At 32.5% G+C, this 25,756-nt stretch overlaps 1 pseudogene; it reads left to right on the top strand.

Moving 5' to 3' along the window:
- Nucleotides 1–383: 383 nt before the first annotated feature.
- LOC101317771 (heterogeneous nuclear ribonucleoprotein D0 pseudogene) lies at nucleotides 384–24,001 on the top strand (annotated as a pseudogene).
- The last annotated feature ends 1,755 nt before the right edge of the window (nucleotides 24,002–25,756 follow it).

Genomic DNA, 25,756 nt, shown 5'->3' with positions numbered 1-25,756 from the left:
TTTCCTGGTTTTTAAGACAAGACTAAAACAAAGAAATAATGTTTGTGTATATCTGGTATGCTAAACAGAATAAAACCTCTGAAAGATGATCACACGTTAATCCCTAGAATTTGCGGCTATGCTATTACCTTGCATAGCAAAAGAGAATTAAGGTTGCAGATGCAATTAAGGTTGCTCATCAGCTGAGTCTGAGATGGAGAGAGTATGCTGGAGAGAGAGTATGGAGAGTATCTAGGTGGGTCCAGTCTAATCATTTGACTCCTTAAAATCGTTAAAAGAAGAAACATCTTCATTTGGCTCTCTGAATACCAGACAGTAGTGTGAGAAAAACTAGATGCTCCAATGCCAGCTTTGAAGATGAAAGAAGGTGGCTACAACAGGGAATGCGGGCAGCTTCTAAAAAGTGGAAAAGGCAAGAAAAAGATTCTCCCCTAGAGCCTCCAGAAAGGTAAGCAGCCCTGCTGATATCTTGATTTTCTCTCAGTGGAACCCATGTCAGAATTCTGACACAGAGAACTGTAAAATATTACATCTGTGTTCCTTAAACCACTAAGATTATGGTAATTTGTTATAGCAGCAAAAGAAAACTAATATGCCTGGAAATAGAACATTGCCTGGAAGTACATACCAAACTGTTAATTGTTCTCCATGGGAAAAGCGTTAACAGAGGAAGCTGTCACTTATTTATTATTTACATAATAAAGAGGAAAATAAATCAGAATAATAACAGAAAATATTAAAATGTGATATTAAAAGAGCAAATAAGGTCACTAAAACAATTTGGCTAATGTGCAAATAAAAATGGGGGAATGATGCAATGTTGTGTTAGTTCATACAAGATTTTTCCTTACAGCTTAGTATTTATTTTGTGCCACTGAAAGAGCTGCTGAATGCAGCAGTCCTTGGTGTTTTTCCTTTTGTCTGAGAAGACCATCTAATTTTGCTTGAGAGTGCTCATTGCATGGTGCTTCCAGATTTTGTGCATTAGTGAATTCTTTCCCCATCTAATGATTTAGGATATGTGTATTTATTTTTCTTATTCTAGTGATAAACTTAAACATACTGAAGAAACCTATATTTTTGAATTCATCAACTTCCTTATCAGCTCTTTTTATCACATAAACCTTGAGAAAATTAAAATTAATCCCTTCCTCTCACACACGCACCCAAGCTGAATTCAAATTCTTGCTGGCAATTTCAGGATCTCAGGGAGGTCACAGCCTGGTCTTTTTGATCCTCACAACTATTCTGGCTGCTCCCCAAACACTGGGCACATTTTTGTTTACACCTCATGCCATTTGAGTCCACAAACTCTCTCAGGCATTCACCTGTTTTTCTTTTCAATCTTTCAAATGAAAAAGACATATCCTAGCTCTTTTTTTTTCCTGGAAAATTATTGTAAGATGGAAACAAAATTTGAACACAAAACAAAATTAAAAAAAAATAAACCCACAAAACAAGCAGTATATTCCATATAACCATTATATACTGAATGTTGACTCTTCTTCCATTTCTGGAGTTTGATTGCCTCCATATAATGCAAAGACTACAGAGGTAAGGGTCTTGTTTCCTTATTCCCATTGACTCTCACCCACACACAAGTCAAAGTACTGTCCCTGAAATTGAGTGTTTATCTGGAGGTTATTTTTTTGTTTTTTTTAAACGGAAGAAAGAAAATTAAGAGATCACAAGTTAAAAGTCTATAAAGCACCCTCACTGGAATGGGTTTCTTTAAACTCCTTGTTCAAAATGTCAACAACAAATTTAAGTGTTTATTCTTTATTGATCACACTGAAACATACTGCATCCTTTGAATCTGCAGAACAAGATCTTTATTTCAGGAACATTTAATTCTAACATAATACTGTTTAATTATAAAACATCCTGTTGACTTTTTGTCTAGTACTATATAGATATATATATATATTCTTTTTAGTTTATTAATTATTCTTAATGCACTTCTCCTAAGACTGCAAGTCATCTAAAAAGGATATTGGTGTCTTCCTTCCACTATTACCTATCTCCTTTTAATGTTTCCTTTAGAAATGATTTGTGAGATTTATAGTTTTAATATAGTAGAATATAAATATCTTTATCCTTTTCATGTCCTTTTATAATCTCCTCTTGAATGCGGGTAAGAGTTGTGACTTGCTTCTAACCAAGAGAATATGGTCAAGGTGATAGGATGCCAGTCTTATGATTATGTTGTATAAGACTGGTTAGACTCTGGCATCATGCAATTTTCTAATATTGCAAATATGATGGGGAAAACTGGCATCTCATTGTTGCCTTAAATATTATTTCTCCTATTCCTAATGATTTGAGAATTTCTTCATATACTTACTATCATTCAGATTTCCACTTGTGAGTGTTACTTATCCGTACAGTATTCTTTATCTGTATTTCTATTGTGTTTCTGAGTGATTTACATGAGTTTCTTGATTCATCTTTCTCTTAGTTTTTGTTGTATATACTAAAAATAGCATTTTACAAGTTGTTAATGGTCTGTTGACTTTATGTAGGTACTCTGTATAGAAATCCATAATTTTGATGAAATCAAATGAATATGTGTTTGCTTATTAATTTATTATTTTATTTATTTAAACTTGTGCTAGGGCCCTATTTGAAATTCTTCACACTACTAGGCCAAATATATTCTAAATAATTACACAGTAAATACTAATTACTAAATATGTTTAACTTTCACATTTAGATCTTTAATACATCTGAATTACACATCTACATATATTATAAAATTTTATATTGAAATTCAATTTTATTTTCTCTATATAAGAGTTTTCTCTAACACCAGCTACAAAATCTTACTTTGCTTATCTATTTAAAATCAAATATTCAAAAACACATTTCTTGGTCTCTGGGTTATCAATTCTATTTCATTGGTCATTTTTTTTTTTTCATTCCTTGTTTGCTTCTATTACTATGGCTTCATCATACCTTTTCAAAACTGGTAGCACATAACACTTCCCTCATTTTTTTTTTTTCTTTCTGAAAAAAAAAGTGACAACCTTTAATAGATCTTTATTATTCCAGTGAAATTTGAAAATAATCTTGTTAGTTCTGGTTATCTTAGTAAAGATTTATTTTTAAAAACAGATTCAAGTTTGGTCATAGCCATGTATAACTTTCCATGTTTTATGTTTTTCTCATATCAATATTAATATGTGGTTGTATGATTAGATATGAGATGGTATTTTATTATAGAATTTATTTGACTTTATTTATGAATTATAATTTACTAGCAACAATTTTTGATACTATTTTAAGCAATATCTTGTGGCTACTTTTCTCTATGTTGTCTTAGCCATCAATTTATTCACTTGTTTTATTGCTTCCCAGATTTCACATGCACACATAAAAATATTGTGAAAATAGTGACAGAGACTGGTTTAGGGCTTACTTGCAGGAGCTTTAAGTGTTTTAATGATCCTAGAATGGTTTGGATATTAAGTGTTTAAATTAAATTTATTATAACCTATAGATTAAAATCCATACCCTTACATGGTTTTGGCCTAGGTATTTTTTTTTTTTTTTTTTTTTTTTTTTGCGGTACGCGGGCCTCTCGCTGTTGTGGCCTCTCCCATTGCGGAGCACAGGCTCCGGACGCGCAGGCTCAGCGGCCATGGCTCACGGGCCCAGCTGCTCCGCGGCATGTAGGATCTTCCTGGACCAGGGCACGAACCCGTGTCCCCTGCATCGGCAGGCGGACTCTCAACCACTGCGCCACCAGGGAAGCCCTGGCCTAGGTATTTTTATCAGGTTGCTCAATGTTGTCAGTAATGAGCATTCTACGATTGTTGATATACATTGTTTTATTGCTAAGCTTCATTTCTAGACAGTATCCATATTAGGAAGTTATTGAAGTGTACAGAAAAAGGCAGACAGCAACCTAGTTCCTAAGCATACCTTCCAGTCTTTGAAGAGGTCTGCTCTAGTTCTTCCATGGCTAGTCTACCCCTCAGCCTTTAAACTGGACCTGTTAGTAAGGTACATCAGAACTTCTTCCACCTATTTCCTATACCTTTTATTGCATTATAAAATACACACTGTATATTGTTCTGTACTAAATTCTCGGAGCCCCTGTGAATTGTACAAGTGCCATTGTTATTTATCAGTTATTGTTCAGCTTGTGATGTGAAATTGTGGCTTTCTCCTGTCTTCAAAGTATATGAAATACTCTAATGAGCTGTGCCCTTACACTTCCATCTTTCTTGGAAGTCAACAATCAAGTACCTATTTTGGCATTGCTGTGGATGGTTTCTTCCTCTAGAAGTATCTGCAGAAAAAGCCTTGTTTACCTTACCACATAGTAGAAACTGCCTGTGCATTGCTTTGCAGCTCTATGACTCTCTTTAATAAAAGTGCTCTTTGTCTTCTGTGATCTCTAATGAAATCCATTTTTTTCCTAAATATGAATAAAGTTATTTTAAGTGACTCTTGTAGAAAGAGTCAATTTCTCACTGGGATCTGGACTAAAACCCAATTCTCCAATTTTATACAACCATTAAAAATCTATATAATTATATTTCTGCTCAAAGAAGATAATGCACGATTCTTGTCTAAATGAAGTGGAATTCTCTTTAATACTGCGTGGATGTCTTGTATGGTAATTACATGTATTGCATATGAGAATTACAACATGACTATACAGAAAGAGACATTTCTAATAAATATGAAAAGCTTAGAGTAGCACGACAATATTTATAAGACAAATGTATACATGTTTACTGTTAGTAAAAGACTGTAATGACTATTTTTTATTTACTACATCAGTATAATTTCAGGAAACCATAAATAAATAAATAAACTCAATGTTAATATAAACATTAAAATAGAGTGCATGTTAGAGCATAACACTAATAGATTGCACGAGTTGTGTATTTATCTGCTATGTTCAATTATAAATCTTTTATAGAAGTTTGCTCATTTAACTCTTAGTAGGTACCGTTGATACCTGCATTTTACAAATGAAGTAGCTGAGGCATTGAGAAAGAAATAGTTTGCCTGACACCATACATCTAGTAAGTGGTGGGAGTAATACTGGGATGCAGAGGATTTAACTCCAGTGCTCACATTTTTAATCGTCACATAACAGGTTCATTCACCATAAGGTGATTACCTTCAGGGTGTTTGGAATTTGGAGGCAAACTAAAATCTGATTCTTTTACACAAAGTGTTAAATGATTTATGTTTCCATAGATGTGGAAGATAAGCTTGTGTCACAACAAAAATGCAGGTCACAGCACTATCATTCCTTTGTCCCTGCTTATTTCTTGCTTTTCAGTGTTTCAACATTCAATGTCTCACATGATAGATACTTCCATTCTATCATGTGTATTCCAATTATCCTGTAGCTGGTCAGCGAAATAAAACTAATTTGAGAATACTCCACCTAATTAGCCATTTTTGTCCTGATGCATATACAGCAAGTGATGTTGCCATTGATTCTAAACTATAAATTTGGAAACCTGTGATTATCTCCCAAGCGTTTATATATATTTAATACATATGTAAAGGAACTCTCAGTAAACCATGTAATGTTGAGCTTATTTATCTCCCTGATGTACAAAGGGCTGCTCTAGTTATGAGAATCCCTAGGATGTTTGACTTGCCCCACTCCACTCACAGCCCCACACCAGTAATTCTTCTGCTCACTAGAAATCTCTCCTAAATATTTTCAAGAGTTCTTAAAAGTATTCACAGGCATCAAAGGTATAAGAAGTCTGCTTCAGCTAGACATATTGTTATTTATCTAACTGTTAGGAAATAAAGGAAAGTAAACAACAAGGCTGCATTTTAGCCGTAGAATCTCTCCTTGTCTTGCAGCTAAGCCATACTGTAGCACATTGTTATTTGAACAAGGAGGAGAGACAAGAGATCCATATCTCTGTTTCTAAATTAAATTAGCAATATTGGATAATATTTTTAAAGCATATTTTCCTATTGATTTGTTTAGAAAATTCTGATTCAACAGGACAAGGATAGATCCATGGACCATACATGCTTCCAAGATATATTTTACCTGCTGCTCTGTATTCAAATCACTGAATCCATTATCCTCTTTTGTAGACAGAGGATCAGCTGACTTTTAATCTCAAATTTATTTCCCAGGCTAAGGAAGCCAATCAAATATTTCTTTGTTAAATAGCTATAGTCAAATGATTATGTTCTTATACTGTGAAATGGGTTATTTTCTTCTTTATTTTCTCTGTTTATTGATGCCAGGAAATCCCTTTGGCTAGGCATCTTCATTTATTCAATTTACCTTCAGTTTACTATACTCAGAATTACCTGTCTTAAAAATACTAATTTTCTAGAACACTGGGCTTGAAAAATAAGGCTATACTAAATAAATCTATGATTCTGTGAGTTGGAGAATGGAATTAGTTAAATTTGCCAAGAACATTTTTTTTTAATTTATGGTCAGAAAAAATACTTTCTCTATAAAATAACAAGATCACTACCTTAGTTTTACTGTTCAGACCTTTCCAGTTGTGTCAGGGTAATTTTGGCTAACGAACCTAGTATGGGAAAGGCAATCTTTGACTTCCTACTGAGCTACATTTTGCAAACTTTTTAAAGAAAAAAAAAAAAGGATAAATTATGAATGTTTTTTTCCCCAGCTCATAGTAGAGGGTCAAGCACATAGCAAGTACATGCCTTAAAAAGACTGAATGACTGACTAGCTAAATCAATGCATGAGGTGATTTTCCAGTCACTACAAGGAGGTTATCTGTTGTGAAAAGGAAATTGCACTCTGAAAAAAGTAAAGCTGCTAGGATAAAGCTCTCAGACATGGAATGACTGTTTTTTAAAGAAAAATAATGGCTCATTTACATGAAATACTTATTTATTTCCTAGAAGAGATTGTGTAATTTGCAACCATGTCACATCTACCTTTTAGATGCTTGAGTAATTTGTGCCGACTAGGTTTGTTATCGAGTGGTACTTGTGAATCAAGTTACTGGCTGCCCAAAATGATAAAAAGCATTATCATATAACTGAATGCTATATCAGAGTTTAATATTCACAATTGCAATCAATCTATTCTGAAAAGTCTAAGATAATTGTAAATGGGCAGTAATAGTTCTTAAGAAAACACAATCAAAAGTTCATTCATATGTTATTGCTGGAGGTTCAGTAATAAAAGTTTTTTTCATATTCTTAAGAAGTCCTTTGATCATAATTAACCTCTGACACTGCCTTCTTGCCCCCTTCAGTACGGTATCAAAGATACTTTGCCATATGGCCCCAATCTACACATCAATTATCATCTTCCAGTGCTCATCCCTCTTCTCAATCTCACCTCTCAGTATATACAAACATATAATATATCCTGGCATGTGAAAACCCTCACCACCTCCTGAATATACCTGTTGTTTTTATGCCTTTGTTTAGCATATTCTCCTTTTAAAAGCTGTAACTATCCACCTCTACTTGTTAAAAGACAATTCACCTTCACAAACCATCTCAAACACCACTGGTAGCCTTAATAAATCTGATGTTTTATTGAATCCAATTTTCTTCTTTATTTGACAACATTTTTTAAAATGGAACTGTTATGTAACTACTCATATTTTATTCACAATATATGATTTAAATGCCTTTATATTAAACAACTCTTCATACCTCAATGGCATAAAATCTTCATATTTAATCCCCCAGCATTTAATACAGTACTTGTATAAAGTAGGTTTTAAATATAAAACTGTGAATGAGTTTGAGAATCAAATAAAGTTAAATAAGGGACTGATTTTCTAAAAGAAAGAAAATAAGAATATGTCATGAAATATAAAAATGTCAATTAATATTCTATGGTTACTTAATCTCTTCAAATACAGAGCTATTTTAAACTGTGCAAAAATACCAAGACAGCAATCATGAAAAATGTGTTCCAATCTTTGGTCTACCAATAAGTAGCTATTTTCTCCAGGTCATTTGCCTCAATATTCAAATAAGAGATTACACTTGATGTCTCTGTTGTTCCTTTCATCACTCATATTTATGTGTCTGATTTGGGCTCTCTTTAAGACAAGTGAGAGATTCATTCAGCTTTCCTAGGTATTCACATTGAATAATATTTCATTTATTATTCCTACATAGTGGATTACCCCAAAACTTAGACACTTTAAACAATTTTTATTTTACCCGATTTTATGGGTCAAAGATTCAGAAAGTGCTGGATTAGGCAATTCTCACTTGGGTCTCATGAGGCTAAGTCAGATGCTGCTTGGAGCTGTACTCACTTGAAGGCTCAGCTTGGTTGGCCATCCAATATGCTCCCTCAAATGCCCATCTGTCAGTTGGGAGTTCAGCAGGTCTGTTAACCCAAGTACCTAAGTATGATCTCTCTAGCATGAGAGTCTCAGAGTAGTAGAATTTCTGATATGCCAACTGAATATCTCCAAAGCAAGTAACCCATCTGATAAGGCAAAAGCTGCCTCACCTATTATGGGATAGACTTGGAAGTCTTGCAGCTTCATGTCTGCCATATTCTTTAGGTGACAAGCAAGTCACATGCTTGCCCAGATTCAAGGGAAGGAAATTCGCCTCAAGGTCTTCATGGGGAAGTTTTCTAAAGAGCACATGGGATGGAAATATTATTACAATCCTTTTTTTGAAAATAAATTTGGTCACAGTTGGTAACTATTAAATTTGAATGTTATTAAACTAAAAATAAAATACTAAACTTAAAATTTGTCAATTTTTCACTTATCAAAATATAGTATGGAAAATTTTAGTGACGACTCCCATCACTTAAGGAAAAAAAAATATTTCTAAGACACATAATATATGTCTCTGACAAGTTCCCAAGCACTGACCATACTTTAATAATAAATACCAAATGATGTGAGTCGAATGATTTTTACATTGAAGAGCAAGAGAAAGGCATATGCCAAAATATTTAAAGTTGTTAATCATAAATCACTTGATATAAGGAGGGGAGTGATAAAGTGCCACACAGTTTATCTCACTTATTAGTTTTGATCCAAGTTACTATATTGAAAAGAGGTTGATAACTTATTTTGGGAAGAGACTGAATATTTCTCAGGGAGAAAAATGTCAACATAGTTACTCTTCTTATTATCACAAAACTCATATACTGATTAAAAAGAATAATTATTATATAAATCAACCTCATTTCCTCATTATTTTAGCCAGTATTATATATTTTTCAGTATTATTCCAAAGTACATTGTACTCATTTCTCCATTTTACTCTAATGTAATTTAGTCACTTCCTATTTTAAAGATTTACTTAGTAAAATGTATACACAAATAATTGCACATATTTAATGTATACATTTTGACGATTTGGGACATATTCATATACCCATGATACCATTACTACAACCATGGGACTAAACATATACATTACCTCGAAAACTTTTGTTACATCAAATCATCATGTTTGCTGTGGGGTTAATATCCTAAATATATAAGAATCTCCTATAGCTCAGTAGTAAAAAAGCAAATAACTGATTAAAACATTGTCTTTTCAGAAGAGATTCTAAAACATTTTATTGAAATTATTCACAAAAATTTTGAATGTTGACTAGATTTTCCCTTTTTTCTTTTATTTTTAAACTTCTTTATTCTCTCAGAATTATCAGTGATCTGAAATTATTGGTCATTGACCCAATTACATATATTAACTTATACCTTTTATAGTAAACCCAAACTGAAAACAACACAACTGTCAAAAACTGTCAAAACTCATTGAACTGTTTACATTAAATGCATTAATTTTATTGTATCTAAATTGTATTCCAGTAATGTTCAGTTTTAAAATCCTCTCTATGTCTTAATGGAAGTAGTATCACCATCAAGGTAAGTAGATTTATTACATTAGAATTAAATATATAAAGATTAATAAATAGTAGTACGAGTGAGGAATGGTGGAGTAGTAAAAATTTGAGAAACTAATTATAGAATAAATGAGATAATCATGTTCTCTTGAATTCATAAATAGGATACAAAATATTTTTTAAAATATCTAAATATTCTTACATCTACTTACCATAAAGTAACCAACACTGATATTTTTAGTGACCTTATTTTTTATACAATTTCATACATATATAATTTTGCATAAATATTACTCTATTGTAATACTATTTTAAAATCATGGGTACATTTGTTTCTTTATATGTAATTTTTTTACTTCCTTCCCTTTTCACCTACCAATAAACTAACATTAAGTGTCTGATGTGTGTTTTTACATAATTTGTTCAGATTTGTACAAACGTACACACATATACAAATTGATTCTGTGGTTGGTTATTAAGTTTAAAAAATTAGATTACATTACAAACATGTTTCTGCATCTTGCTTTTATCATTAATATTATGTTTGGAGAATCTTCTATGTCAGTTGATATATGTTAAATTCATTCATTTCTTTAGCTACAGACTATCATATGAAATGGAATGACAACATATAATCATTCCCCTATGATGAGCATTTTATACAGTCAAAGATTTTTTAACTTCTCTAAATTACTCTAAAAATGACATCCTCATATAAATATATTGATACTCATGCATTTATTACAATGGAATGGATCTTCAAGAATTGGACTGCTTAAGTATATGTATATTTTTATATTAACAATTATTTACAGATTAATCTGAAAAAAAAACTATAAGAATTAAAATGTCTCTATAAATGAAAATCTCTTTCCCTCCATTTACACAAGGAATATGTTGTATAACAATTTTTTTGTCAAACTAATACATGTAACTTAATATGCATTGTTTTGAAAATAAATTCGAACATCTTTTCCTATGTTAGTCATTTCAATTCGTTTGGCTTGAGGTATGTATTCCCATTTTGGCCCATTTTAATATTTGATTGTGTTTCTTTACTTAAAAAATTGTACAAGTGCTTCCAGTAGTATAAGTGTTAGCACTTTATAACATGCTTTGGAATATATTTACTAATCAATAAGGAAAAATATTAGTTTACTTTTTTTTTACTTTGAAGTATAGTTAATTTACATTGTGTTAGTTTCTGCTGTACAGCAAAGTGATTCAGTTGTGTTTGTGTATATCTATATAAATTTTTCATATGGTTTACTTTTTTGACATGTTTTCTTAGGAAATTTCATTAACTGTTTGGCATTATTAGTATTATTTCTATATGAAAACATCAGGTATGAAAAAGGTAATATAGGAAAAGCTATCTGATGAATTATATTGATAATGTCACTTAATATTGAAAGTGTAGAAAAGCAGGTAAATTCATGTATTCCTGATGGTAGTTTTTAAAGCTGTAACATTTTTTAAAGTAACAAAGTAATAACTATTGAAGTAAAAATTATGTGTATCCATTGTTATAACTGCAGTTTTAAGAAACTGACATCAAAAGAATAAACAGTGTGTAATATATGGACAGCAATATTTTATACAGCATCTTTGCAACAAATATCTTGGAAAGAAAAACTGTATATATCCAACCAAGAAGAGACTAGGTTATGGTTTATCCATAAAGTGGACTATATGTGGTTAAAAAATGGGATGACTTATAGCTCTGAGACTTATCCTGGAAAAATACCCTGTTATATTTTACATGTGATAAAACATATTGAAAATTAGCCTATGTGCAATCATGGTGGTTCTTGTAAATTATACAAAGGACACTATGTTATATATTTATGTGCACAGACAGAAAATCATGAACAAAACTATGCACTAAACTGTTAGCTTTTCATAAGTCTTGAAAATAAAGTTGAATGGGTTGGCTGATCTGGTTACTTTTTATAACATACTCCTATACACTGTGGGGCATGTAACAATGGGTATGAAATGCCTTTGCAAATCTAAAAAATAACTTAAAGTTTTTCAAACTTAGATGCCTGAATTTAGTTATGATTTATTTGGAATCAATCTGATGACTGGTGCTTTCAGAATACTTAAAAGAACTTTCATAATTATCGTTTGTTTTTTGTTTGTTTATGCTGCAAGATTCCCTTCCATCTAAGCATTTTCTGTAGTCAAAGGAATTGAATTTTTGGAATAAGGGACCATTGATTAGACTCTTTCTAACAAGAATGCCTGCATTCTGGATCTGATCTTTGATGTATGTACCACAGAGTTCTATTATAATAGTTAAAAACTTTTCAATTTTGGAATTCAAATGTCATATTTAAAGGTAAATTATTACAATAATATTTTACACAATCAAAAACCTTTCTTATGTTGCTCATTTTGTCAGTAATATAAGAAGTGAGGAGACGAAGAATAGAAAGAAGAGGACTGGAAGGAAGAAAAGGAGAGGAGAAAGGGTAACTAATATGATGTGGCTGGAAAATTGACTCTTGACTGAAGAGGTCACCATTTTGTAGGAATTGTGTAAGTTACACCAACAAATAGATCTCACTAGCATTTTAACAAGAAGACCTGATATAAAAAAAATAGAGAGTGCTGTTTCATTTTCATTAGTCAAAAAACAGTTGGCAATGGAAGGACTACAGCCACTTACAATGTATTTGAATCATCTGAACCTCCACAATTTAGCTGATTCAGTAAACACACAAAGTTGTTAACTGACATCCTGTAGAAGAAATAATTCTTTGATTTTTAGCTTTTATATATTTGTATTATTGTCCAACTGTCCAACAGTTATAGGGAAGAATGTCTTCTGAGGTTAGGCTTCTGCAATGAGAAAATTTTGAGAAAAGTTTTGATGAAAGAAAAGTAAACTTTGTAGAAATACAAAGATGGGGAGTACTGAAATATTCCATTTTCCTGCAGCATGAGATTTAAAGCCAGCAGAACAGAGGTGCTAACTCTTCACTGTGAACATTCATCCCTCTCAACCTCCATGCTTACTGAACTTAATATCCTGCCTATGAAAACTGGAGTATAGCATAAGAAACCTGCTAGCCTAGCAAATTTCTGAAAGTGTATAAAGTAAGAGGTAAAATGATGAGTGTTGAGCTGACAGGAAAAAGTTCAAGTTGGTTAGGAAAAATGAGACCAAAGATCTAAGTTTCTGTGACTCTTAAAGATGTGATTACTTAAAAATGGAGAATACAGAAATAGAAAAATCAGTATTAGGGCATTCTTGTTTTTTTGATTCATACTATTTCAAAATAGATTTCCACATATATGAAGCACATTTTAATCTCAAGTGATTAATATGTTTTTTATATATATATATATATATATATATGGATGCCATACATTTTAGAGTATATTTGAGCATGTTTAACTGTGTATGTATATATATGTATCATTATAATGAACATTTTACTAGTTACTTAAACATATAGCGGACCCCTACCTATTCTTCATTTCCTTCAACTGAGATACTCAAATTTAAAAAAGCATTACCAATACTATGCTGTCTTAGTCTGCTTAGACTGCCATAACAACAGAGACTGACAGGGTGGCTTAAGAAACAAAAATTTATTTCTCACAGCTCTGGAACCTAGAATCTGGAATCAAGATCAAGGCATCAGCCAATTCTGTGTCTGGTGAGGAATCTCTTCCTAGTTTATAGAGAGCCGCCTTCTTGCTATGTCCTCATATGCTGGAGAGAGAGCAAACTCTCTGCGTCTCTTCTTACAAGGGCACTAATCCCATCCTGAGGGATTCCCTTATAAACCTCATCTAACCCTAACTACCTCCCAAAGGCCCCATCGCCAATACCATAACATTGCTCAGGGCTTCAATATATTTGAATGCGTTTTATTTCTTTTTCTTGCCTAATTGCTCTGGCTAAAGCTGACATTCAGAAATGAAGGAGAGAGAAACAAATTCTGGGAGAGCTTATTGCCACTATACCTGCCTAATAAGAAACGCTAAAGATAGTTTTTCAACTCTCTTTAAACAGAAGGGCACTAAATAGCACCACATAAGCTCATGAAAGTATAAAAATCACTGGTTATGGTAAATATATAGACAAATACAGGATCCTCTTATATTGTGATAATGATGCATAAATTGCTTTTAAATCTGGTATAAAATTTAAAAATACAAAAATATTAACAATAACTACAACAATAATTAGTTGATGGATATGCTGCATGAAAATATGTAAATTGTAACATCAGTAACATAAAGTGTGTGTAGAGGGGTAAATGTGTAGAGGTTTTGTATTCAAGCAAATTTCAATTGTTATTAGCTTAAAACAGACTGTCATAATTATAAGATGATTTATGTAAGCCTTATGGCAATCGTAAAGGAAACCTTATGATAGATATACAAAAGATAAAGAAAAAGGAATCAAAGTATAACACTACAAACAAATCACAAAGGGAGAAATCAAGAGAAGAAGAAAGCATCAAAAGAACTACCAAACAGACAGAAAACAATTAACATAATGCCAGTAGTAATTTGTTACCTATCAATACTTAATTTAAATGTAAATAAATTAAATTCCCCAATCCAGAAACATAAAGTAGCTGAACAGATTAAAAAAAAATAAGATCTAAACATATGCTATCTACAAGAGACTCGCTTTAGCTTTAAGTATACATATAGGTAAAAAGTGAAGGTATGGAAAAATATATTACATGCAAATGGTAACCAAAAGAGAGCAGAGGTGATTGTGTTTATATTAGAGAAAACACAGTTTAAGTCAAAAATGTTTACCTTAGCCAAAGAGATAATATAATTACAAAAGTGTTAATTTATTCAGGAAGACATAACAATTATAAATATATATTCACCCAACATCAGAACACCTAGACACATAAAGAAAGTATTAACAGAATTGAAGGGAGGAAAAGACAGCAATATAATAATAGTAAGAAACTTTGGCATTCCACTCTCAACAATGGATAGATCATTCAGACAGAAAATCAATAAGGAACACCAGACGAGCAACATTTAGACCAAATGGACCTAAGAAATACATACAGACCATTCCTCCCAACAGCAGCAGAATACACATAATTTTCAAACACAAAACATTCTCCCAGATAACATATTAGGGCACAGTACAGATGGATAACATATTAGGGCACAGTACAAATCTTAACAAATTCAAGAAGACTGAAATCATATAAAGTATGTTTTCTAAGCAAAATTATATGAAATTGGAATTGAATAACAGAAAAAAATCGGAAAATTCACAAATGTGTGGAATTAATATACTCTGAACAACCAATGGGTCAGAAAAATTCAAAAGGTAAACAAAAAAAATATTGAGACAAATGAAAATGAAAGCACAACACACCAAAAGTTATGAGAAGCAGCAAAAGCAGTATTGAGAAGAAAATTTATAGCAATAAATGCCTGCATTAAGAAAGAAGAAAGATCTCAAATAAGTAACCTAACTCTACACCTCAAGGAACTAGGCAAAAAGAACAAACTAAACCCAAAGTTAGCAGAAGGAAGAAAATAATAAACATTAGAACAGAAATAAGTGAAAGAGAGACTAGAAAAACAATATAAAAGATCAATGAAACTCTGAGTTGGCATTTGAAAGGATCAACAAAATTGACAAACCTTTGGCTAGAAAAATGTAGAAAAAATGAGAGAGGACTAAAAATTGCCAATGAAAGAGGAGACATTGCAGTTGGTGCCACAGAAACAAAAAGAATCATGAGAGACAGCTATAAATAATTATACACCAACAAACTGGATAACCGAGAAGAAATAAATTCCTAGAAACATACAAACTATGGAGACTGAATCATGAAATAGAAATAGAAAATGTAAATGGAGCCGTAAGGAGATTGATCAGTAATCAAAAACCACCCAAGATAAAAAAGCCCACTTCAGATAGCATTGTTGGTGAATTCTACCAAGCATTTAAAGAATTAGTGCCAATCCTTCTCAAACTCTTCCAAAAAAATTGAAGAGGGAACAATTCCAAATTCATTTTATAATTGCAAGAAAAGAAAATTGCAGGCCAATATCCCTGCTGAACATACATGCAAACATTCTCAACAAAATTCTAGCAAACTGAATTCAACATTAACAGGATCAGATACCATAATCAAGTGGTATTTAGCCCTGGGATACAAGTATAGTTCAATGTACACAAATCAATAAATATAATACAGTACTTTTACAGAATGGAAGACAAAAATCATGTGAACATCTCAACAGATGCAGAAAAAGTATTTGATAAAATTCACCACACTCTTATAATGTAAACGTTCAACGAAACAGGTGTAAAATCATGTACTTCAACATAGTAAAGGCCATATACAAGAAGTCCACTGCTAACATCATACTCAGTGCTGTAAACTTGAAAGTTTTTCCTCTAAGATCAGGAACAAGACAAGGATGTCTACTCTTACCACTGCTATTCAAATCATTTTATTATAACCTATATGGAGTCTGGAGGTTGACAATGTTCATCTTGATATTTATTGTAATACAGTCTGATGACAACTGAAGCTGGAATTGTCTGAACACTCTTCACTCACATGTCTGTAGTCTAGCCAGGGATGGGTGAAGAGCTGGGGGTATGAGGTATTTTTTTCCTCCATGTGTCTTTTTTAAGTGGCTACCATAGCCTTCCCACCAGGCAGTCTCAAAATAAGTTTCTTACATTGCAGCTGCTTTTCTCCAGGGCAAGTTCCAAGAGAGACAGGTGGAAGCTACCATTCCTCTTAAAAGCTAAGCTTGGAACTGCAGTAACTCCAGTTCTTTGAAAATTTATGGTGAAAGCCATCACAAACCAGCTCAGGTTCAAGGGGTTGGAAGAAAGTACTTCACTCTCAACTGAGAGATGGAAAGCAGATATTGAGAAGGCGGGCATCAGTGGTGACCATCTTGGCGATAAGCTACCAAAAGTATTAGACTAGCTGCCCTTTTAAATTGAGGAAATGAGAGTCAAAGGCATTTTTTAACTTGCCCAGGGTAAAAGTAAAACCCTAATAATCTAGCCCCAAAGCCCATCTTCCTAACCAGAATATTTTGCTATCTTTGTATAACAGTAACAGCACAGGAATCAGTTTCTGCAAATCAGTGGGATAACCTCTAGATTTTCTTTCAAAATAGAATTATGATCGTGATAGTAATTGACAATCATTTAAAATCCATTAATTCGGTTATTCAACTTTAAAACTGTATGTCCATTTCAAATCCACTTATTTAACTACAGAAACTTGGGAGCAGCAAGGATTATTTGTAATCTTTTTATTGGCCTATTGGGTGGCAGATATTCTACTTATCTCTCTAAATTTGTGCACAAATGTTATCTGTTCAATATTGTCAAGGAAAGGTCTTCTTAGATTAGATAAATATAAAATATCTAATTAAATTTCAGCTTTCTTAAGATCCATATATCTAACTATCCACTGGATATCTTCCTATAAGCTGCAGAGACCTCTCACTCAGTGTATCTTCCACTTGATCATCTGTTCACAATCTTTAATAAAAACACCAGTTCTTCAGTTGATAACACCAAGAGTTATCTTTTACCTCTCTCTTTCCTATCTCTACCTATCAACAAAACTATCACATAATTTTAATGAATCTAAAGTTTTTATATATCTTATAATCTAGCACCCCTCCTTGTTAAAGCATACCTTGGTGAATGCCTTTATCATATTTGTAAGAGTTACTGAAACAAACTCTATTCTATTCTTGCCCCATTTTAATCTGTTCACGTTACAGAGTGATCATTCAAAACAGAAAATTAGATCATCTCACTTCCCAGATTAGAAATACTTATTATCTCTTCCAAGTTTTGAAATTAAAGTAAAAGTTTCTTAGAAATCTGTAAAAATTTTAGTTGGCTGCTTAAAAACTTCATGTCTCAGCTGCACAGACTATACCCACTTCCAATATACATGCTGTTTGTATAAAAAATACTAGAAGTTCATACTGTGTTCTTTTTGAATGCTTCAACAATGATCTGATATGCCCCAAGTTAAACTGATCTTACTTTCCAATCCATGGCATCATATCATCACCTGTGTTTACAAGACCCTTTTATTTTATCTTAAAATTTATCTTTTTTCAGTTTCATTCTCTTTATCCTCCATGCTTAATTTCTTCCCATCTCAACACATTAGATAACCAGTTTTAGTGTATTTAATGTATGTGTGTCTAATCACTGCTACCAGATTTTATTTAAACATATGCATATTCTTGGAAAATAAAAAACTGTATTTTGTTATATTTGCCTATTTATTCCCTCAATATTTTACTTCTGAATTCTTTTCAGTTTACTACTTCTTAACATTATACTATTATGTTAAATGTATTTAATTTCAAATTATATTACATTACAGAAAAGACTAGAGTGATAACAATAAGGTATCCGTTGATAGACCTATATGATAAATTACTTGGGTTATAAATTAAATGTGCTGTAGAGTGGAATAGGTTGTCTAGAGGTTATATGCATACCAAATTTCAGTACTTCCAAATTGCTTTCCAGGATAGCTGTAACAGTTTATAAACCTTGTACAGTGTATGAAAGTTGTTTTTTTCCCCAAATCCTAGCAAGTGCTAATTCTTACAATCTGATGGATGTAAAGTGGTATAATTTGAATTTTTATTTCTCTGATTTCTAGTCAGGTTGAGGGTCTGGCTCTCTTCATATATTTAATGGCACTTTGGCTTCCTGTTTTGTATACTACCTCTTCAAATCATATGCTTAATTTATTTTTTTCTGTTGAATATACTGCCATTCTCTTGCTGATTTTTGTTAAATAGGAATTTAAAATTCAGTATTAGATGGATATTTGCAATTTCTAGTCAGATCAAAATTATATTTGCTCTTTTGGTTTAAAAATGCTAATGTTATCTACTAAGCTTAAAATGCATCAATGCAGTCAACAAGCTCAATATTTTCCTGAAGGCTCGAGTAATTTTACTTGGTGGACCTTGTATCTCTGCAAATGTTTAACACACTCTACTCGAGGCAGATAATTACTTTAGGTCTTGGTGTTGGCACAACTTCCCTTGTAGGCCTCTTCTGTTCTAACTCATTCTTTTGGCTCATATCTAACCCTATTTGGAGCACATCACTGACCCACTATTCCTCAGGCCATTCTTTGGATTGTGGAAGATGTGAAAGTACATAATTGTCTCTTTTGGGGTTCCAGATAGGGACTATACTCATTCTAAATCTTTCTGTAAGAGAAATTCTAATGTTCAGAATCTGGATTCCAGATGCCCGACATCATGTTTTATACTTTCTTGGCAACCTCTGGTATATATTTACTTATGAATTAATACTCCATATGTCTCAATGGATGTCCCTTTTATCACCTACAGTAAAAAAAACTTGCCTGAGATAAAAGAATTATCTTTCATTTCTTCTGCCCCAGCTTCTTCTTGCCCTCTTTGTGTTCGAATAACCTCCACTAAACGGAGTTCAGATGCATATATCTGTGTTCAGTTCTGAGTCAGTATCAATTGATTCTTTTTCTCCTTATTTTAAGTCATCTTTCCCTGCTCTTTTGCAAGCCTGGTGATGTTTTAAATTAGATTCCAGATGTTGTAGATTAACAATAGGAAAACACTCTAGCTGTTGTTTTATTTCAGAAAATTTCTAGTTGAATAAAGTTGCACATGTGATCTGATAATTCTGAGAATATGATGTTATGATTCAGGATATTGTCACCTTTGTTCTGCTTTTACAAACAATTTAGTAAGTTCAATAAGCAGGACTTGTTTGCTTTCCCTAGAAGTAGAGCAATTAAGATGCTTCCTCTTCCCGAGAGTATGAATATGCTGCATTATAAAGCTAGTCCACGTCAGAGGTAGAAAGAAATAGTGACACAGGTTATACCTGTTATAAAATGAAATGCTCTACTGGACAAAATAAAGCTAGAAAGCAGTGTAATGCAATGCAATGCGGCCAGATTAAGCAATATATATACATATTTTTTTTTCCCTCAGCACTTACAGTGCATTAAAAAATTCAAATCAGTGATATTAGAAAACTATATTTTAAATACAATTGAGATTTAATCATTAGTTTGATAAAACACCATAGCTTATTTAATAAAATATTTCAAAGTCTTTGCATAATATTTTGTTAAATATTTATTTTTATAATATTAGAGTAAGCTCAAATTACTATCGTTTTTTTCCTGTAGATCATTTGAGAGAAACGTTCTATTTTTTAGCATCATGTTCATCCTTTTCTCAGTTTTCTACTTGGGGAAACATAAATATCTTCACTGAAAATAAAAATGTTGCCTTCAAATCTTCATTTGGATAGGCATAATATAATTAAAGTTTAGAAAGGAGAGCTCTTAATTTTACAATTCTGCTATTTCAAAAATATCAATGCAAATATTAATGAAAATTTTCATAAAACCTAAATTTATTTATTATGTCCTTATAAATTCAGATGCGATTTCCTATCAACATAATTATGTTAAGAAGATAGTCTTAACGTAACACGTGTACAGTTTGGCTGTTTAACTAAATGATCCTGTCATACAAAGTGATAGAATATCTGAGATGAGGAAATACTGCTCTATTATTTAAAAAATAAAAATATAAAACCAAATATGATTACAGAGTTCAAAAATGATAAAAAGACAGCAGATAACAGATTGAATTCTGTAGAAAATAAGTTTACTGATTGAAAGCATTAGCCCAAGAAATCCTTTCAGAACACAAGAATGAGTCATAGAAGAAAAAGATAAGTGAAAGGTTAGATGCAGGGGAATGTGTAGAAGAAATTCAATACAAGTGTAATGGAGATTCAAAAATGAGTGCTGAGCAGAAGAATAAGAAGCAACAACATAAAAATAATAATGAAAACTGAAACCAACATAATTCCCTGTCCCTATCCAAACCAATACTGGGACCAAACATATTTTCCCATCCTGTGACCAGGCATGCTTAGGAAAGCATGTCTTTGTATTGAATAATCTGATTACAGGCAACAGCAAGTATTTACTCCAGGACATGGTTGGACCTGGAAAATACGAATGTAAACCAATAACATAGATTGTTTCTCAAGCCTAACAGCTTACTATTCAAGTCTCCCTTCAAAACCCTTAACTTAACACAAAACTACTACATCATAAACTCTGCCTAATCCCAACTAGCTCTCTACCTTTAAAGACCTAACTTGGAACAGTAGATGACTCAGGATATGCTTAATACTTGGAGATGAAGAGCAACAGGTAAAATTTATTTATGCATGTAATATGTTTTCTATCTTAATATTGAATTCCTGGAAATTATACTTTATATATTTAACATCCACTCAATAAAATTTGATTATCTACTCTACACACAATGTTGCAAGGCACTGGAAAAATAGAATACAAGTATCGCTATCAAGGAACTTAGAACTCTTAAAAGAAGTAACATTGCATTTCAATAAATATGCACATATAAAAGGATAATCTCAAGCATCTGGAGACCTTCCTCCCTCTCCTCAATAAAGTCTACTTCTAAGTCAGCTACTTACTAATGGATGGTACAGACTTACAACCAGGGACAAGGCTAAAAATCTTAGGCAACACAGCTATTAATTTATCTTCATAGAGTGTTTAAACCTTATGAGTTTATGGAATTTCTTATCTATATATGAAAACACAAGTCTTTTCCCCCAGCCCCAGACTTTCTTCTTTGTTGGTATCAAACTAAAACTCATACATTTTTAAAGAAATGGCCCACTCCTCATTAACTCCCATGGTGTTTTGCTAGGGTAGGCAACTAGGCACATGGGTGCTGTGTGGATACCCTTGTAATCTGACACATGTCTAATTTAGGGCTTGCTCAATCGCTGTGTGACAAGAGCAAGTCAGTCTGCTGACTCTAAGGACTTATTCTAGCAATCTAAGGAAATCTCTCTATAATAGGACAGGGCAGCTATCAGCTCTCAAGCAGCTTAACTTTCTAAGCTCACGTGTTTCTTTCAAATATCATAATCGATTTTGGAAGAGATACACACATTTTGAGTGTAAGTAAAGAATCATTTCTCTACAACTTCCTATTTTCTAATTTACTAAGTGGCATGCCAAGGGATTCAAAATTAATTCTATGATGATTCACCAATCAATGGTAGGATAATAAGTCCATCAAACGTTGTGTAAACTATAACAATATCCTAGATACATGTTATACCTCTGTATAAAAGAAGTAAATCATTTTTATTGCTCTGAAAGAAATTTTGACTTATTTAACAAAAAACATGATAGGAAAAAACAGTATTAGGCAACAACCTATCATTGTTAACAAGGGTGTACATACAAGATCTATAGGGGATCAGAGCAAAGAAAAACGAAAGTACAGGAGGAAGTAGAGTTGGATGCCAACCAAATGAAGAAAGAATTTTAGCTAGATGGAGGGAATTAAAGTTCTGTGCCACAGTAAGAAAATAAAATCACTACTAACTTAAACAAATGATATGCTGTCCAAACCAAGATTCACTGGAAAGTGAAAGCGGGTGCTAAGAAGTTATAATAATATATTATTTTAAATTTTTTTATTGTCCCCAAAACTGATTTTATTACGATGTTGAACTTATTTAAAAACTTATAGTATATTTAAAATTATTTTCAAAAATAAACTTCCTTTCAGAACACAAGAATGAGTCATAGAAGAAAAAGATAAGTAAAAGGTTAGAAACATTCATAGTGAAACATATGAATAACTGGTAAGTTTTAAAAGATTGAATATCGAATTCCCTGGGCCAGTGGTTAGGCTTTCACTGCGGAGGGCCAGAGTTCAATCTCTGGTCAGGGCACTAAGATCCCACAAGCCGCGTGGGGCAGCCAAAAAAAAAAAAAAAAAGATTGAATATCAACAGTATTTTATGGGAAAATCAAATTCTTTAGAGGAACCTTGCAATATTCTTTATTTTGATTACATAAACATTAAAAATTAACACAAGCAGTAGTAATTACTATTGGTTTATGTTTACATACTTAATTAGGTTTGTGTGTCCTGAAAGCTTTATGACTGATATATTTCAGAGTATGGTATTATTTATTTAGTACAGAATTATGTTTTCATATAATAACTGGGGATATTATTCAAAATTGCATCTTATGGTTATAACTTTGACACCACTGACACAATTATAGATTTTTTTCTGAGGGCTGCAATAGGTTTTTTTAAATACATTTTTGGTGTACAGTTCTATGAATTTTAACACATGTATAGATACATGTAACCATACGGCAATCTGGGTACAGAACAGATCCATTACCCCAAAACACTACCTTGTGATATTCTTTCTTAAGTCACACCATCCTCCTAACTACTACCATCCTCCTACACTCTGAAGCAGCGACAGCACGGCAAGAAGAATGGAAAATGTTTATAGGAGGCCTTAGCTGGGATACTACAAAGAAAGATCTGAAGGACTACTACTCCAAATTTGGTGAAGTTGTAGACTGCACTCTGAAGTTAGATCTTATCACAGAGCGATCAAGGGGTTTTGGCTTTGTGCTATTTAAAGAGTCGGAGAGTGTAGATAAGGTCATGGATCAGAAAGAACATAAATTGAATGGGAAGGTGATTGATCCTAAGAGGGCCAAAGTCATGAAAACAAAAGAGCCTGTTAAAAAATTTTTGTTGGTGGCCTTTCTCCAGATACACCTGAAGAGAAAATAAGGGAGTATTTTGGTGGTTTTGGTGAGGTTGAATCCATAGAGCTCCCCATGGACAACAAGACCAATAAGAGGTGTGGATTCTGTTTTATTACCTTTAAGGAAGAAGAACCAGTGAAGAAGATAATGGAAAAGAAATACTACAATGTTGGTCTTAGTAAATGTGGAATAAAAGTAGCTATGTCGAAGGAACAGTGTCAGCAACAGCAACAGTGGGGATCTAGAGGAGGATTTCCGGGAAGAGCTCATGGAAGAGATGGTGACCAGCAGAGTGGTTATGGGAAAGCATCCAGGCAATGTGGTCATCAAAATAGCTACAAACCATACTAAATTATTCCATCTGCAACTTATCCCCAACAGGTGGTGAAACAGTATTTTCCAAATTGAAGATTCATTTGAAGGTGGCTCCTGCCACCTGCTAATAGCAGTTCAAACTAAATTTTTTGTGTCAAGTCCCCAAATGGAAGTATGACATTGGGTCCCTCTGAAGTTTAATTCTGAGTTCTCATTAAAAGAAATTTGCTTTCATTGTTTCATTTCTTAATTGCTCTGCTTCAGAATCAATTTGTGTTTTATGCCTCCCCCCAGTCTCACGTTAAAAGCCCAGTGTGACAGTGTCATGTTGTAGTAGTGTCTTACTGGTTTTTTAATAAATCTTTTTGTATTTAAAAAAAAAAAAGAGTAGGTAGGTAGGTAACTCCTACCATCCTGCTACCTACTCTCTCTTTGTCGTTACAGCTGTATCTTCTTGTAAATGTCACACAAATGGAATCAAACAGTATATGAACTTTTGAGATTAGCTTATCTCACTTGCATAATGCTTCTGTGATTCATCCATGGTGAAGAATGTTAAGGTTGTTTCTAGTTTTTTTGAATTATGACTTATGTGAATACTCATGTACAGGTTTTTTCTTGAAGATAAGTTTTTCTTTCTTTAGGTTAATACAGAGTAGTGTGATTACTGCATCATATAGGTAACTATGTGTTTATCCGTATTAGAAACTGCCATACCCTATTCAGAGTAGCTGTATCATTTCGCATAACCAAGGGCAATACATGAGAGTTCCAGTTGTTCTACATCTTTGTTATCACTTGAGTTTATTGATAATTTTTATTTTAGCCATCCTAAAAGGTGTTATAGTGGCTCTCATTGTGGTTTTCATTTGCATTTCCCTCCTCACTAATAATGTTGAACAAATTTTATGTCCTTTTTTAACTTTTATGTATCTTCTTTGATAAAGTATCGGTTCAAATCTTGTACCCACTTTTGCTAATTGGGGTTTTTGTTTTATTTCTGTTGAGTATTGAGAGTTCTTTATATATTCCAGTTAAAATTCTTTTGTCAGATGTGAGATGGCAAATATTCTCTCCCAGTCTGTTGCTCCCTGTCACATTTAAGAATTCATTGTCTAACACCAGGCCACAAAGATTTGTATCTTATTTTTTTCCCTCCAAAGTTTTGTAAGTTTACTTTTTACATTTATAATCTACTTTGACTTATAGTGTAAGGTGGGAGGTTTAGGTTGAGTTATTAGCTTATGGATTCCACTTGTTCCATCATCAATTGTTTAAAGGATATTCTTTATCCATTGAATTACCTTTACCTCTCTGTCAAAATATATTGGCCATATGTGTGTGGGTCTACCTTTTGATTCTCTTTTTTTGTTCCATTGATCTATGTATCTATCCTTTGCCAATAGCATACTCATAATAGTTTACAGTGCATTACAACTATATTTTATAAATCCTGAGTTTGTACATAAATTTTGCATGTATTCTTTAATATTCTACTAGGTATTAAATTATAGAAAACATCACATAAACCTGGCATTTAATCTGGGCTATTCTACTTAACAGAGAAACTACGACTTTGTATAAGTTATATAGAGTATATAATCTCCATTTCCTCATCTTTAACATTGTCATACATTATCCAAATTATAGGAGTGATGTAAGTGTTAAATGAGTTAGCTTTTTTAAAGTAAATAACAGTTAATATATGTTCCCAACAAGTGTTATTCCTTTTGCTCTTTATTCTACCCTAGCAATATGCATTTGCCTGATTTTATTGGATATTATTTCAATAAAAGTAACCCTTTAAAAATACATAAAGCATGGGAAAAGAAATAAACTAATATAAATATAATTAATATAATTTTCTGCATAACTGCAGAAAAAACAATATGAGGCTTTCAAAGAAGAATTACTATTTTCCACTTGTGACCTTGAGCTAGGG

This window comes from Tursiops truncatus, chromosome 12 (genome assembly GCF_011762595.2).
Source record: "Tursiops truncatus isolate mTurTru1 chromosome 12, mTurTru1.mat.Y, whole genome shotgun sequence".
NCBI lineage: Eukaryota > Metazoa > Chordata > Mammalia > Artiodactyla > Delphinidae > Tursiops > Tursiops truncatus.
This window is presented reverse-complemented; position numbering and strand designations above follow the sequence as displayed.